This window comes from Lissotriton helveticus, chromosome 1_1, assembly GCF_964261635.1.
Source record: "Lissotriton helveticus chromosome 1_1, aLisHel1.1, whole genome shotgun sequence".
NCBI lineage: Eukaryota > Metazoa > Chordata > Amphibia > Caudata > Salamandridae > Lissotriton > Lissotriton helveticus.
In genome coordinates this window covers 747,695,243-747,713,368 of record NC_136057.1, presented here as the reverse complement: position 1 = coordinate 747,713,368, position 18,126 = coordinate 747,695,243, and the positions used below count along the sequence as shown (strand labels likewise).

The 18,126-nt window shown below is 48.1% G+C and overlaps 1 protein-coding gene across 1 annotated transcript in view; it reads right to left on the bottom strand.

The window, feature by feature from the left end:
* ADAMTS20 (ADAM metallopeptidase with thrombospondin type 1 motif 20) overlaps positions 1-18,126 on the bottom strand; it is a 1,463,844-nt gene that overhangs the window by 94,193 nt on the left and 1,351,525 nt on the right. The window lies entirely within an intron of this gene.

The following is an 18,126-nucleotide window of genomic DNA, read 5'->3' as shown; positions in this document are numbered from 1 at the left end:
AAGGGAAGCCAATGGAGTTCCATAAGTGTGGGGGCTAAGTGATCATATTTCTTTATGTTGAATTCCCTGCCTGATCGCAATCATGTGGCGCCCATTTTGTGGTTCCCTATCACTAAGGATCCTTCTTGGCCTGTATTTTGCCCTCCTTCCCCTTACCTTGATGTTGTTGCCCCCCTGACCTAGCAGACATATAGAGATCGAAAAAGGACTTGCCCCTCTTTCTCACAATTGGTGGCCATCTTTGAGTGGAGCCTCGCTTACAACTCCACTGGTATTTCAATCCTGTTGTTCTTTCACTTTAAACTGTCCCCATCTCTTTACCTTTTATCCTTATCTTATATTTTATCTCGCTTATCCTTGTTCACCCCCAACTATCCTGCCCATGCTTTCTTCCTGAGCTCGCTACCCGTCCTTCAGATGCCCTCTTCTACACTACTTCTCAACTCTACCCCATGTATATTACCTATCAATCCTATTCCTACACTATACAATTGTATTTTAGTGCGCTTTTTTGCCACCCCCCTACTTCACCCCATCCACCTTGCTTTTATCTGCCTCTTATTTTTTATTTCACTGTACAGAATGTTGTGATATATATCATCTTTATATGTATTTTATTGATTATGTGTCTCTTACTTTGTATTCACCCTGTAGTACACTATTTATTCAGCCTCCGCCTTATTTTGTGTGATGTTTACTCTTTTTAGTCATCTCTCTCACTCCTAACCTTACTCACATCTTTCTCACGCTTATTCTTAATCTCTGAATGTTCCTTTTTGATGTGTTTGATCATTGTTAATAATTTGTCTGACTTTGTAGTCCCCCTTTAGATGTTCCTTTGTATGATTCACCCCCATTTCCTATTTTTGTTATTTTGCTTTTGGCCAAACGTAAGCTTAGTGCAATATCTGCGCAGCTTATACTGTATTTCGCTGGTGATTATTCTCTTTAGCTGATTATCATCCTTTGTATGGTTCACCCCATTTCCTATTTTTGTTATTTGCTTTTGGCCAAATGCAACCTTAGTGCGATATCTATGCAGCTTATACTGTATTTTGCTGGTGTTTATTCTCTTTAACTGATTCCCATTATTAGTTTACTTCACATCTTTCTCATTCTTAATATTTATCCTTAAATGTACATTTTGACGTGTTCTATTAGTGTTGTTTATTTTATTTAACTATGCTGTCTATAGTTGTTTATTTGATTTGATTATGTTGTCCCCCCATAGGATGTTCTTTTATTTTGTTCTCCCCCATTTCTTTGTTGTAATTTTGCTTTGGCTAAATGTACCTCTTCCATAGTTCCGCCTTTCTATTTTCCTGTTCTGATTAATCTTATGGTTTAATCTGCGCGCTTCTTCTCTCTCTCCATACTCTCCTAATCATGCCTCCCCTCTCTCTTTCCCCCTCTTCCTCAGTATCACCTATCTCGAAACTTGGCCCCAACTCTTGGTCTATCCTCTACCCTTCCCACCTCTCCAAACATGGTAAGAAAAACTTCAAACACAAGCTCCTCAATCTCCACCCTGGAACCTTATTTTCAGATTACCATAATAGCCTTAACTCCTCCTTAATCAGCAAATACATCTTCTTTTCCAAACGCCCTTCAAAATGGAAAAGCCTATTTCTTTGACACCACCCTATCAATAGCTCTCACAATATTCCTTATGGTCTAAAACTCTCCACCGCTCCCTCTTCTTCCTTTCCTAGTGAAATTGATATTTCCATCTTCAAATCTGGAAACATTCTCATCCAAGCGTCTGAAAATCACCTCTACATCTTTGAACTCCACTTTAGTGCCTTATCCCAATCCCTCGCTCAGTCCCTGAACCCTTCCCTCCCACCCCCTCATCTCCTAGTTCCATCACCTCCCCCCTTGTCTCCTACCCCCTTAACTCTTCTCTCTGATCTACCTACAACCTCTCCCAACTTTGAAATCTACACCCAACCTCCACTGACTACTCGAACTCTCAATACCGTTACTAGCATTGACACCCTACACCCCCCAGCCCCACTTTCCCTCCTCACTGATTCACCCACTCTTTCACTCAACCCTGATGCTCACACTCAACCGCAGCTGTCCTCCCTAGCTGGCTGCTATATTACCAGCACTGACTCCCTTCTCCCACGTTCTCCCTTATCTCCTCTCACTGTCTCCCCCACCTCTTCCACTAACCATGATGTTCTCTCTCAATCACTACAAACCACCCCTACTCTTAACACTATAACCTTTAACAACACCCTTATCTCCCAATCACCTAGTTCTTCTGCCTCTCTCCCATCCAACTCCACCAATGATTCTCACACCCCTTTCTTTCACTCACACCCCCCACTGTCCCTTCCCCACCCTCTTCCCTCCTTGTCTCCCACCCCTACGTCCTCGCTCCCTCCCTCTCTATCCCCCAACACCACCCTCTTCCATCCTTGCCTCCCACCCCTACGTCCTCGCTCCCTCACCCCTCTATCCCCCAACACCACCCTCTTCCATCCTTGCCTTCCACCCCTCCGTCCTCTCTCCCTCACCCCTCTATCCCCCAGCACCACCCTCTATCCGCCTGTCCCCTCACCCCATCTTCTTCTTCTTCCTCCCCTGCCCCTCCATCCTCATCACACTTCCCTGCCCACTGCCTCCCTCAATTAGGGTCTACTCCACTCACTTCTCTTAAGCCTTCAAACTTATTTAATACTCCTGTTTCCTGCACGCCTACTCCTGCCTCCCCTATAACCTCGCAGTCTTCACGCTCTGCCGAACACTACACTGCTTGTGATCTCCCCCCCCTCCATCCTCCACTTCTTACAACTCTCCCTCGTCTCCTCCATCCTCTCTCACGAAACCCCCTATACCCCTTCTTCTCAATAATACACTTTCGTCCATTCACCTCTCTCCTTCTGACTCCCGTAACACCCCTTGCACTTTATCACCCTTTGATGCACTTTATCCTCTCCCCCTCGTTTAACTGCCCCCCATATCCCCCCAACAACCCTCACATCTCCCCCGCTGACAATTCCCTCTCACACTCCCTTGATCTCTCCTGCAACCCTCAATATACCTGCCACTCCACCCTATACTGTCCCTCCTCCTCATTTAACAAACTATCTTCTTAAACCTGGGAGAGGGGTTGGCCTAACGGCTCGGACGCTCGACCTCGGACCTGGGGATCTGGGTTCGAGTCTCGGTAACGACGCCAAAAACCTCCTGTGATTCTGGGCAAATCACTTAATCTCCCTGTGCCTAAAATGAATGCGTGTCCTCGTGTAACGTAACTGGTGCTATGTAAAGCGCTCTGATACCTGATTCAGTTCGGGTCTAGTTTGCGCTATATAAAACTCAGCAAAAAAAACAACCCCCAATGCCTCAACTACTCCTACCTCCTCTGTCCCCCCTCCCCAATACGAAACCTCCCACCCACCATAAATCCCTTCTACTCCCCCCCAGGTTACCCCCCTTCCTCTCCCCAATCCCCCCCTTCTCAATAACTCCTACTCTTCACTCCTCCCAAAAACTTTTGATCCACTCCACCCCTCACTTCTTACACTATCACTCCTTAATGTTGAATTTCTCCATTCGTCCCTTGTTTTAGAACTCTCCTCCCTCAGATCTGATGTCTCACTCCTTGCTAAAGCCCACTCTTCTGATCATGCACACACACACACATCGGTCCCTTCACTCAACATCATATCATTGCACAACAGTACCCCTCTCACCTCCCCCAGCAACAGCTCCCCTAGTACTGGTAACATTGATTACTCTCCACATGGCCCACCCCTCCCTACAATCTCCTTGATCCCACCTAAACCCAAACCCATTGAACTTTCCAATGCCCCCCACTTACACGGCAACTACGATCTCCACTCCTCAACATGCTGCATGACCAATATCGATGGGGGTTAACTTATCTCCTAACTCCCCTGTTTACCCCCCTCCCTCTTCGTCCTGTAGTCCCCCTTATCCGCAGTCTACTATCCCAGTTCTCTTGGGAACGAGCAGACTCCCCCTTTACCCGACATCACCTAGACCCCCTCAACAACTAACATCTATCCTCCCTGATCCCTCCACCCAATACCCTGATTCTTCACCCCTCTACTGCATGTTGATTAAACTGCCGATCCGCATCCTGCCATGCGACGAATATTGCGGAAACCATTCTCATGAAAACATCGACATTGCATTCCTAACTGAAACCTGGCTCAACCCCCACTCCACTCCTATCCTCGACTTGCTCATTCCTCCTGGATATTCCATCATTAGGAAAGACAGAATCGAACAAATAGGAGGTAGCCTTGCCCTAATCTTTAAAGATGAACTTAACCTCAGGTTAGTTAATCTCCAGGACCCTTCCACCTTTGAATACCTTTGCGCTGATCTTACTACTCCTGGCTCCCCACCATTCGTTTACATTCTATCTACTACCCTCCCCCCCCGGCAATTCTATCCCCTTTACCGAGGAGCTGTCTGATCTTATCATTCAAACTTCGCTCACTGCCTCCAAGAATCTCTTTCTTGGCGACTATAACATCCACTGGAATAAAAATGATGACCCTGCTGTCATCCTCTTTAAAGACACCATGGACATTACTGACATGACTCAACGGGGAACATCCTTTACAACGCAGTAATGACACCGCAGTGCCATTACAACGCGGGTTTCACAACGCAAGTCGTTACCACGACTTGCGCTGGAGGGCGCTCTAGGACAAGGAATAGTATATTTTACTATCCAACACCTTCCCTACTGTATGTAGACCGGAGTTGGAATAGTAAATTGTACTACTTCTAAGTCCAGCGCCCTCCAACGCAAGTCGTTCTAACGACTTGCGTTGTAAAACCTGCGTTGTGATGGTCTGCGGTGTTTTATACCGCGTTGTACCGTCATACATCCGACTCAACTCTGCCAATCCCCAACGCACTCCAAAGGCGCCAACCTTGATGCTAATATGACCAGCAAGGATCTGGCCTCTCTCTCAACGATCCTTCATGTAGACTGGTCTGATCACCACCTTATCCTCTTCACTTTGAACTGCGCCGTTACTAGCCCCACCCCTATCGGCACTTTACCCATGAAACATGCTCGTAATCTTCACCTTATTCCTCCTGGCGAGTTGGAATCCTCAATCAAAACCCGCTTACTTCTCCCCCCCTCTCACAGCACCAGTGACCTAACTGAACATTACAATAACTCTATCCTTCAAGCCCTTGACCAAATTGCCCAATCAAACTTAAACAACAAAAAAAAATACCTCCCAAATCCTGGTTTAATTCCGACCTTAATAATGAAAGATGGGCCCTCAGGCAGTCTGAACGTTCATTGAGGAATCAGCCCTCCCCTGCTAACCTGATATTCCTTAGAAATGCCAGAGCCAAATACAAGAAGCACATCTTCAATGAAAAAACCTCCTTCCTCCATTCGCAACTTGACCAGGCTAGAAACCGTCGCAGAGAACTCTTTAACATTGTTAAAAAACAAACTTCCTCTGGTCCCCCTAAAATACCAGCTACTGTTGAAAGATTCGAAGAAATCGCCAGCTACTTTTCGAATAAAGTCAACTTGATTGAACTATCCTTCTCTTCCCCCCTCTCCTACTCCAATCTACCCTCAGCCAACACCACCTCCCTAACATTCCTACTGCACCTTTTTCCTCTTCCCCTTCGTGTCATGACTCCTCTCTACCCCTCCCTACTCTACCCCACCCTGACGCTATTTTTAAGAACACCCATGCAAAAAACAATGCCTCCTGGAGTGAATTCTGTCCAGTACCTGAATCTACTGTCCTCAACATCATCTCTAAACTCAAACAATCCTCACACACCAAAGATCCTCTTCCCGCCCAGTTAGTTCAGGAACTCAAACACCTCATTGCCCCCATCTGGACCAATATCATCAATTTCTCCTTTGCCACTGGTTGCGTCCCAGCATCCCTTCAACTAGATCAAATCTGCCCCATCCTCAAAAACCCCACCGCTGACCCTAATGACTTTAACAATCTACGCCCTATCTCTAACCTTCCCTTCCTCAACAAAGCCCTTGAAAAATGTGTCCTGTCCCAGTTAGACAACCATATAATTTCCTTCAATCTCCTTGACGTTTTCCAATCTGGTTTTAGAAAAGGATGCAGCACTGAAACTGCTATGCTCAGTATTACTGATGATATTCATTGCTCTCTTGACAAAGGCGAATCCTCCCTCCTTATCCCCCTTGACCTTTCTGCTGCCTTTGATACTGTCCACCATCCCACCCTTCTTTAAACTCTCAAAGACCGCTTTGGGTTGGAGGGCATTGTTCACCAATGGTTCACCTCATATCTTCAACATAGATCACAACAAATTAAACTCAGTCACTGCCTCTCCAACCCCCAACCTGTCTCACTTGGTGTCCCACAAGGTTCTATCCTTTCCCCAACCCTATTCAATCTATTCATGGAACCACTCACCCTCATTCTCAAACAAGCTAATATCAGTTACCACCTCTATGCTGACGACACACAACTATATTACAAGATCAAGTCCCACCATGACATCCTTCACCTCAATGATACCTTAAATAAAGTCCAAGCCTGGTTCCATCTTAATCATCTCAAACTCAATCCCAAAAAAACTGAAATCATCCTTTTCACTCCCAAAAGCAGTTCTTTGCCTATCCAACTCTGGATCAATGATATCAAAGCACTCAACTGCTCCCTCTCCACCTCTAACTCTGTCAAATCCCTGGGCATCAGCATTGATCAGAATCTTACTCTCATCCCTCACATTAAAAATGCTGCCAAAGGTGCTCTCTTCACCCTTCTCCACCTTAAAAACACCACCCTTGTAGGCACCCCTAAAGTCCACCTTGCCCCGATTAAATCTGTTCTCAACCTGGCTGCCAGACTTATCTCTGACTGTCAGCGATTTGATCACATCTCTCCTGTCCTCAAAAACATCAACTAGCTCCCAATTGAAGGTAGATCCACCTTCAAGATGGCATGTATAACTCACAAAGCCCTTCACCAAAACACCCCTCCTACCTCTCTGACAAACTACAAAAAGCTGGTTGCTCCAGGTCCTTGAGAAGCACTAACGCCCTTGTCCTCATCCCCCCGAGACTCAAATGTAAAAAGACCCAATCACGTGCTTTCTCTGGTAATGCCCCTACGATTTGGAACTCTCTCCCCAAAGATCTTCGCTGCAACCCCTCCTACCCTCTCTTCAAAAAAAGACTCAAGGTGCTTCTTCTCAAAAAAATATTGGGGTACCTAATGACACTGTAATGACACTCTCCGTATTCTTTATTCTCCTCAACCCACCCCCTCTTTCTTCCTTTTCCTATTATCTCTCCCCCTCCCCTTCTTCCCTTCTCTCTCCTATTTTTCAACCTCCCTCGTCTCCCCTATTTATCTCTTAGTTACTTTCTTTCCTCATTTCCCTCGTCTAACTGAAATGCCTTATCCTAAGTTTAATTCACTCTGTAATTTTGTCTCAATGTGTTTACCTATCTGTAAAGCGTTCTGATACTATTGGGTCCAGTAGCGCTATATAAAACCTTTTAAATAAATAAATTTAGGCCCTGAATGAGATGTGCTGTAGCATGTAGGGGTGCTAGTGTTGAGTCTGGTAGGCCATTGGACAGGGCAATACTACCATCCAGATGTGACAGTGTGAGGGCTCGAACAGCAGTTCTGAAGTCACTTTCTGGAAGAAATGGTTTCACTTTCTTTAGGGATAAGAGCTGGTACCAGGGAAGCTTTTTTTTAGCAATATGATCTTTGTGGGTGAGGTTGGTGTCCAGGCAACTTGGCATTCAGATAAAGTTGGGGTCAGAGTTCACGAAGATTTATGCCATTGAGCTAGGCTTGTACTGGATATTGTTTATTGTTCTTGACAATAAACAGGAGTTCTGTATTGGTTGGGTGGAGCTTCAGGTAGGCACTGGACATCCAGGAGTAAACGATATGCAAGCCCAGTTTGAGAATTTGTATGTCTGAAGCAGATGAGACTTTCAAGCAGAATTGTGTAACATAGGCACATTGGTGAATCTTGATACTGTTATCAGTGAGTAGAGCACTAAGCGTCTCCATGTATAGATTGAAGATGGCAGTGGACATCATGTAGCCACAGGTGACAGAGATCTTTTGTAACCTTCAGGTGTCCATGTGAACCAACTGGTGTTGGTTTTAAAGATAGGAGGAGAACCAGTGAAGGGGACTACTAGTGAATACCATTCAATAACTCCAGGGTGCATATACGGGTGGAATTGTTGACTTTGTCAAAGGCAACTGAGTGGTCTAGCAATACAGGAGGCAGTGTTTGTCTTAATCTATGGTCAAGAAGGCACGGTCTATGGTGTGTAAAGTAGTGGTCTCCACGCTACACGTGATCTGAAGCCAGACTCATAGTCATGCTGGAGATGGTTAGCATTAATGTGGTCTTGGAGTTAAACAAGGACTGCTTTTTCAATGATGGTGCTGTGATGATGGTGAGTGAAGGGATGGTGGATGACAAGGTCTAGTGTGGTTTTCTTTAGGAGCAGGAAGATCTGACCTGTCTTGAGAACTTCTGGGATGGTAAATAGGGGTAAGGGAGCATCTTCAGAGAGAGATTTAATCAAGGGTGATGCTATGACATCATCCTAAAACAAAAGTGGCTTTGAGGGAGTTAAGTGTACCAGCGAAATCTGGGAGAGATAGGGCCTTGTAGGCTGGGATTTTACAGGAAGGGTTTAGTGTAAGAATTGAAGCAGACTTGGTGTTGTTGATGTGCTGTTGAATATTCTGCATTTTTTCACAAAAGAAGAGGTTTACAGGGTTGCACTTATCTGTGGAGTGAGGAATAGGCAGGTCTAACAGGGGTTTAAAGTAGTCCTTCATAGTCTAGTGTTCTGCATCTACTGCTGTAGTCGTTTGATGAGCTTGGTCGGGGCTCCCGTGTAGAGGGCGTTTCCATAGTCCAGTCTTCTGCTGACAAGGGCCTGGGTGGCTGTTCTTCTTGTATCTGTCGGGATCCATCTGTAGATTTTGAGGAGCATGCGGAGGCTGTTGAAGCAGGAGCAGGAGACGGCGTTGACTTGCTTGGTCATTGAGAGCGTTGAGTTGAGGAGATTCCCAGGTTGTGTGCATGGTCGGTGGGTGTCGGGGCTGCCCCCAGTGCCGTCGGCCACCAGGAGTCGTCCCAGGCTGAAGGGTTGGAGCCGAGGATGAGGGCCTCAGTCTTGTCTGAGTTCAGCTTCAGATGGCTGGTCTTCATCCAGTCGGCGACGGCCTTCATTCCTTCGTGGCAGTTGGCTTTGGCAGTGATGGGGTCCTTGGTGAGGGAGAGGATCAGCTGAGTGTCGTCGGCGTAGGAGATTATGTTTAGGTCATGCTGTCGGGCTACGTGTGCGTGCGGGGCCTTGTAAATGTTGAACAGCGTCGGGCTGCGGGAGGATCCCTGGGGTACGCCGCAGATGATCTCTGAGGCTTTGGAACGGAATGGGGGGAGGCGGGCACTCTGGGGTTTGCCGGAGAGGAAGAAGGTGGTCCAATCCAGAACCTTGTCTCAGATCCCTGCAGCGTGGAGGCGTACGTGTAGTGTGCGGTGGCAGACGGTGTCGAAGGCGCCAGAGAGGTCCAGGAGGATGAGTGGTGCTGCACTCTCGCCGTTGTCCAGCAGGGTCCTGATGTCATCGGTGGCGGCAATGAGGGTAGTCTCGGTGCAGTGGTTGCTGCGGAACCATGACTGGGAACGGTCCAAGATTCTGTTTTCTTCTAGGTGCCGGGTTAGCTGTCTGTTGACGGTTTTCTCGATGACCTTGGCCGGGAAGGGGAGCAGAGAGATGGGCAGGATGTTTTTGAGGTCTCTTGGGTCTGCGTTCGTTTCGTTGATCTCGGCGTGTTTCCAGATCTCTGGGAAGGTCACGGTCTCGAGGGAGAGATTGCTGACGTTGCGCAGGTGAGGTGCGATGGAGTTGCTTGCTCTGTTGAAGAAGTGGTGCGGTAATGGGTCTGACGGAGAGCCGGAGTGGATTGTGCCCTTGATGGTGTCATCGATGCTCACGCTGGCACAGGCTAGCAGGGGATCATGGTCGATGGTGTGCGGAGGGTCTGTTGTGCTGCTGTCTGTTGGGGCTGTCTGGGTAATGAAGCTGTCGTGGATGTCTGCTATCTTGCGGTGGAAGAAGGTGGTGAGGGAGTCGCACAGGGCTTGCGACGGGAGGATGTCGTTGGTGTTGTAGCTAGGGTTGGAAAGTTCCTTCACGATAATAATAATAATCCACATTTGTAAAGCTCACAATCACCCGTAAGGGTCTCTAGGCACTGAGGGCAGTCGGGAAGATTAAGCAAGCTATTGCCAGCTTCACATGGTGCTGGGCTAATCTGCCGCCGGTGCCAGGGATCGAACCGTGATCCCCAGATTCCGGAGTCAGTCGCCCTAGCCGCGGCGCCACACCTCTTTCACCCGCCACACCTCTTCCAGCTCTTTACGATGTTGAAGAGCTCCTTGCTATTGTGTGCGTTGTTATTGAGGTGATCTTTGAAGGAGGTACTCTTGGCCGCCCTGATGAGCTGGTGGTGGTTGCGGATGGCGTCCTTGTGTGCTGCGTGGCTGTTGGGAGCTTGTTCACTGTGCCATTTCTTCTCTAGTTTCCAGGCAGGCTTGCTTGGAGGCTAAGAGTTCTAGGGTGAACCATCTGGCCCTCTTGCTGGTGTCTCTGTGGGGGGGTTTCTTCAGCGGGGCAAGGGTGTTGGCGCAGTCCTCGATCCAGCATCTGAGGCTGTGGGCAGCGCCGTCGGTGTTGGAGGGTTCGATGGGTGGGCTGAGATAGAGGTTTGCATGTAGTTGGTCTTCGGTGATTTTGCTCCAGCAGCGGCGGGGATCTGTTGGGTGCGATGGTGTGTAGTGGGCTTCTGGAAGGCAAAGTGGATGCAGCGGTGGTCGGTCCACTGCTGTGGCCCGAAGTGGTGTGGCTGATGGAGATGTGCGGGCTTGAGGAGAAGACGGGGTCGAGCGTGTGGCCGGTGGAGTGGGTGGGCATTGTGACGAGTACGTCGGTGCTAGTCGAGACCCTGATGCTGTTCTTGTGGACAATGGCAATTCCTCCTCCGACTCCTTTGGTGCGGTCTCTGCAGGTGATCTTGTAGCCGTCTGGAATGGCTATGGCGATGTCAGGTGTGGAGGAGTCATTAAACCAGGTCTCTATCAGGAAGGCGTCGTCCGGGGATGTTGTGTCGAGCAGGTCCCAGAGCTCGACGGCATGCTTGCGTGCGGAGCGGGTGTTCAGTAGTATGCATCGGAGGTTGTTGGGGTCTTTCTTGGCGGGTGGTTCGTCAGCTCTGAGGCTGGTGTAGCTGCAGTTCCGGCAGGTGGAGGGGCCGTGTGTGCGTTTCGGGGCGGCCTTCAAACAGGTGTGGCTCCGTCCGGAAATTTGAGCGTGCAGAGTGCTGGCGTCGTACTGGCGGCAGTCGTCGTGGCAGGTGCGGGGGCCAGGGGTTCTGGAGCTGGGCAGGGTCCAGGCACGGGCGGGCGCAGACGGGCTTGCCTTAGGTGCGCCTTCGGCGCGCCAGCGGCGCGACTGCGCAGCGGCTAGCATATATGGGGAGGTGGGAGGGAGGAGCAGCTGGGAGGCACGGGCCGCAAATAGGCAGTGGGCCATCAGGGGGGTGGGGCCACAGGGGACGCAGCGGCGAGGGCGGTGAGAGACAACGAAGGTAACAGAAGGAAAAAGGGGCACAAAATCGAGGGGAAAAAAAGAGTGTCACAGAAGGCAAAATGGCTCAAAAAATGAGTGGAACAGAAGGCAAAAGGGGCACAGAAATGAGGGGAAAAAGAGTGGCACAAAGGGCAGAAGGGCGCAAAAAACGAGTGGAACAGATGGCAGAAGGGCACAAATAACGAGTGGAACAGAAGGCTAAAGGGGCACAAAAACAAGGGAAAAACAAGTGGCACAGAGGGCAGAAGGGCACAAAAAATGAGTGAAACAGAGGGCAGAAGGGGACAAAAACGAGTGGAACAGAAGGCAAAAGGGGCACAAAAACAAGGGAAAAACGAGTGGAACAGAAGGCAAAAGAGGCACAAAAACGAGGGAAAAAACGAGTGGCACAGAAGGCAGGCGGGCACAAAAAATGAGTGGAACAGGAGGCAAAAGGGGCACAAAAACGAGGGAAAAACGAGTGGCACAGAAGGCAAAAGGGCACAGAAATACCAAAAAAACGAGTGGCACAAAGGCAAAATACAGAACACAGAAATACAGGGGCAGCTCAGAAGGTAGAATGGGCAGAGAGGCACGGGGCAGCGAGGGGAGCAGAAGGGAAAACCGGGCAGATACACGGGGCGGCGAGGGGAACAGAAGGGAAAATCGGGCAGAGACACGGGGCAGCGAGGGGTACAGAAAGAAAGACCGGGCAGAGAGATCACGGGGACACCGAGGGGAACAGAGGGAAGATAAAGGGGCACAGACCACGTACAGGCAGCGGGGGAAGACAGACAACAGCAGTCACAGACACAACAATGAAAATACAGGCAATACAATAAAAGCAATAAAGCGGAGGATAAACAAACCTACCTACGGCCTACCACTGGCCACCAGGGATGAGGCGCAGGTGGAAGCCTGCGGGTGCTGGAGGGCCTCGAACTTCCTCAGCAGCGGCAGCTGGGGCAGGGAGACACAGGCGGTGCTGTGTGGAGGGGGATCGACCTACTTCCGCCGGGACGGGCAGCGGGGGCTTCTGGCTCCGGTCCCTGAAGCGGGCTCCCATTGAACAATTCAATGCTTCATGCTGGTGCATGCAGTATTTGAGCAACAGTGGTCCCGGGAAAAAGGAATTTTGTAAACAATAAATATAGACTCAGTCGTAACTATATTGAAATGACATGTCTAGCCGGACAGCGGTCTAATATTTACTTCGGACAATGAAAATAAAACATTTTCACAACAATACACAAGGTGGGCCACAAGCCTGTGACCTACTGAACCCAAGAGCAGGGTTTACAACAGGGAAAGTGACAAACAAAGGGCTTTAGGCAAAGCTTTACGGTTTGTTGGGCCTATTCAAATGATCAGTGTCAGGAAGGGCAACAAATCGCTTCGTACACGTCTACAATTTAGGTACACACAAGGTTTCAATTGTATCAGGTGTCTTAGGTGTCGTCGGCGTTTCGATCCGACTTATAATTTGCGGATCATCATCAGGACATATGATATTGTGCCTAATACGTAAGAAAGCCTCAATTGCCTAGGGAAGGAAGGGGAAAATTAAGGATGCAAAATATTAAGGTAAGCAAGTAAGGTGGTACAATTAAAAAGTGACAGTCCTGCATGCAGCTCCAGACAAGGGTCCATGTGGCTCAAGCGAATTCCATTAGCCGCGGTGCGGGTGGAAGTGATCCGATGTGGTAAGGTTAGGTCATGGAGGCTTATTATCATTATAGAGAAGCAGGAGTGTGGGGGTGTATAGTTGACTCAACTGCTGAACAGGTTGTGTGCGCTGTGTCTGAGGGAAAGTAAGGACGTGGGTCCTGGAAGGGGAGAGAGTAAATTAACGGGTTTAGGGTGGGAGCATCTGATTTAACAGGAGCGAAGTGTCTATAGGAAGGTGAGCAGTAAAGCCTTCCTGTCTTCAATTCTACATATAATGTGGAGCATAATGAAACCAATTAGAACGTAATTAAATTTTGTTCAGCCATACATATAGTGAATTGCATTAAGAGAGCATGTCACTACATCATGTTTATCATGCAGCTTCAACTGGCATATTAATAGGATTCATCCATGTTGGTATGAGTAGAACATTTTGTTCAGTCGTACATGTAGTGAATTGCATTAAGAGAGCATGCAACTGTATCATGTATATCATGCAGCTTCAACTGGCATATTAATAGGATTCATCCATGTTGGTATGAGTAGAACATTTTGTTCAGTCGTACATGTAGTGAATTGCATTAAGAGAGCATGCAACTGCATCATGTTTATCATGCAGCTTCAACTGGCATATTAATAGGATTCATCCATGTTGTTATGAGTAAACCATATTGGTCATGCAGCAGCAAAATGGCATATTAATAGGCAAGTAAAACATGAATACTGAATGACTAAAACTTATTATCCATACATGTCAGATGGCATATACATAGGGTTGTACATATAGCAGAAGAATTAAAAGGAATTAAAAATGAAGTGACCACCTAGAGTGGATCAAAGCGTGCACCCGCATTAATGGATGGGATTGAGCGGTGTAGCATGCATTTGCGATTACTTAAACAGGCTAGGGCTGCTTAGGTGAATCTAACGTAAAGACCTGTCGGGTGTTAAGTCTCGATAGTTCATAGATTGGGCTGTATGAGTACAACCTACCAGGGATGAATGAAAAGGAAATGAAATGAAAAGGAGTTTTATTAAGCGCGACTGCTGCCCTGGGGCGTCCAAGCGCTAAGACCCAGATTAGTACCTCTCATTGTGGTCAGCCCAGGGGTTAGTCTGCTTTGTTAAATAGAAATGTTTTGAGCTGTCTGCGGAGGGTCGTCAAGTTAGGATTAGATCTTAAATAGAGAGGGAGTAAGTTCCATAACTTGGCTGCATTATAGGAAAATGACCAACCTCCAGCTCTAGATCTTCTGATGTGGGGGACTGTCGCCAGAAAAGCATGAGTGGAGCGAAGCTGCTTGGTGGGTGGTAGGGAGTAATCAGGGAGTGACTGATTTCTGGGCCGGCTTTCCAATATGCTTGATGGGAAATGCACATGGACTTAAATTTAATTCTCTCCCTGACAGGGAGCCAATGTAAGGTTCTCAAACCAGGCTCCACCGGAACTCTGCGTAGAAAACCAAGCAAAGTCCGTGCTGGGCAGTTCTGGGCCCATTGAAGTTTTTGCAGACAGTATTCGGGCGCCCCTAGATAAAGGGCATTACTAAAATCGAGGCGGGATTGGATTAGTCCCTGCGTAACAACCTGCTTAGCTTTAAAAGGTAGAAGTGGGAAGATTTTCTTCATCATTCTGACGAGTCCAAAGCGGGTCGCTGCAAGTTTAGTTACTTGGGTATTAAAGGTCAGGGTTTTATCCAACCACACCCCGAGACTTTTGATATTGTCTCTAGGCATAGGAGGCGCACTCATGCTGATGGGCCATGAAAGGACCATAGTAGGCGAAGCTAATGAGCCGAGGAGCATAAGCTCGGTTTTATCCCCATTAAGCTTAAGGTGCGACGCCGTCATCCAGCTCTTGACCTGTTCCAGACAGGCCATTAGACTGGTTTTTGGCAGCTGGCAATTCTTTTGCGTGAAAGAGACCACTAGCTGAGTATCGTCCGCATATGTAACAATCTTAATACCATATGGACGGACGATCTCAGCCAGCGGTCTCATATACGCATTGAAGAGCGTAGGGCTCAGTGATGAGCCCTGCGGCACCCCACAGCCCAGGGGCTTGCTTGAGGAGACAGAGGCTCCCCCAAAGACCTGAAAGGTCCTACCACTTAGGAAGGACTTGAACCAAGCCAGAGCTTCACCTGACACTCCCAAGCTATGGAGACGGCGCAGTAAGGTTTCATGATTTACTGTGTCAAACGCGGCGCTTAGATCAAGGAGGATAACTGCCACGGATCCTCCCCGATCCAAGATCCGCCTGGCCTCCACTGTGACCGCCAACAGGGCGGTCTCTGTCCCATGCTTGGGTCGGAAGCCTGTTTGAGTGACATCCAATAGATGGTTACTCTTGAGAAATCTAGTAAGACAGATGTTGATGTGTTTCTCGAGGATTTTGCTCATCCAGGGAAGCAAGGAGATTTGGCGGTAGTTGTTAAGGTTGCCAGGGTCGCTGGTAGGCTTCTTCAGGACAGTTCGCACCATAGCATGTTTCCAGGTAGACGGTACGGTACATGTCAGTATGGAGGAGTTCAGTAGCTCCATAATCAATGGAAGAATGGTCTGACTGGCTGAAATTAGCGTACATGGGGGCGCAGGGTCACATGGGGAGCCTGATTTTACTTGGCGTATCAGAGGGTCAAGAGTTTCTAAGTCTAGTAGGGGAAAATGCTCTAAGGTGTTTTGGTGGGGATACCCAACTTCTGTGAGAGGGTATGGTCCTTGAGTAGGAGAGTCTAATTCCAAGTCTGGGAATGATAGATAGATCATGTTTATTTTTTGATAAAAAAATTCTGCTAGGTCGTTGCATCGGGAGAGTGAGTTGTGGTTGGTGTCCTGGGATGGTGGCAGCCTAGTCAGGCCTTTTACTATTTGATACATCTCTTTAGATTGAGATCTAGCTGACATAATTTTCTCACTGTAATAGGTCGACTGTATAGTAGACTGTACAGGGATATGGCGCCAGGATTCTCAGCTCGCCCTGTCAGTTGCTGAGACGTCTGGTAATGATTTGCCAGCGGGGAATTAAGGATGCGATAGCATGTAGCTACTCCTGTGGGTTGGGAGGAGTGTGTGCCATTGAGGGACCTAGAAGTAAATTGAGTTAGGCATGGTTGTAAACTCACCGGGTCGGTGCGAGTAATGTCGTATTACTCGGAGAAGGATAAGCCGGCGCGATAGCCTGGGGAAGAGTGGAAGGTTAAGTTGAAACCAGAATTAGTAGCTGGCAGGTAAGGGAGTGCACATAGAAGACTAAGTTCTTACCGGTCTGTAGGAGTCACTCGCGGCACAATGGCGGGATCTGGAGTGAGCACAACGAGTACCAGGAAGTGGTTCTTAAGGGGTGGGACATGCATACTCATTGGTCCGTTGAGTCAGGTGCTCGTGATAGGGTGCTCATAACAAAGGAAGGACTGCTACTAGTTACGAGTGGGGGCCATATTGGGTGATCTTGAGGGCCGAGTGTGAGACTGAGTGACATTATAAACAGTAATTTACAGAGTGCAAGTTGAGAGGAACTAGAAATACAGTTAATATTAGTTATTCAGCAATAGATGATGAACGGGCTCCAACCAAAACAAAAGTTGTTTCGCAGTAGTTTAAATTGTACATTAGATTAAAGCTGTCTAGCCCTCAAGGCGATTCAATCCTGTATTTAAGCTGTCAGTTTTCAGGATACAATTTAATTCCTCTTTGTTCAAAATTCTGGCAATGTCTCCACCCCTTCGGGGCAATTTTATTGCTTTAATAACAGTCCATCTGATGTCGTTTTCCGAGTGTTCTTTTTGTGCAAAATGTTCCACCAATGGTGCATTCGCTGTTTTGCATCGGCTCCTGCTACGATGTTGACTGATGCGCAGATGTTATTTTGGGTGGTTTGTCCCATGTATATCATGTTACAGAGACAGAGGACGGCATATATCACATTACACGTGTTGCAATTTGTAAATTGCAAATTCGCAAACCATGCAGTTGCCACATTTTGAATGACCCCTCGGAGTGCATGCAGTGACACACAATAGAAGACTATGTTTGCTTGCATACCATGGTGTGTTAGTTTGTAATAGATATCATGGGTCTGGTGCATGCACGACCCAACCAGTGTAAACAGGCACACACCAGGGGTTTGTTACATTGAGGGCCCCACGGGCACGACAGACTTGTGCGCCTCCTTGCTGGCATCAGATGCTTCTGAAGTCCCATCTTTAATGCAAATTACACTGGTGCACATGTAGCACTGGCACAATCTCAAGAGCCATTCGTGCAGAGCTTCCATGGAAGAGAACTGCACGAGGAAACACTTTGGGCATAATTACGATGTAGGTCAGTAAGCACCGCACCACTCGCCGGAGGCTTATCAACCGACATGGTAGGTGTACATTCCGGGGAAACTGAGGAGGTTCCGAGGGGCTCAAGGAGCCTGCCGGCCAGTCGGAAGCCGCACATAATCCCTTAAGGAAGAAGTTTCCGCCATCAGGATTATGATGTTGGTTTCCGATAGGCTTCCCATGTTAGACCTTTCAGTCATGGAAAGGCTGTCTGAGAGTGACTTAGGGGGCCCCTAAAAGGGCCCCCTTCTCCCCTGGACTACCAATTGAGGCCCTGGGGGGTACCTATGGTACCCCCTTCACATTGTGTCCACCCAACATCATAATGAGGGCCTTAGGGCCTGATTTGGACGTCGGTTTGACTGACATCAAAGATTTAAACAATGACTGCCGTATAACAAATTTGGCGGTCAAAGTTTAAACCTGCCACATGGTGCAGGGATGTGCACAAACGTCCATTTTTCAATGGGAGCTTGTGCTGTGGCTGGG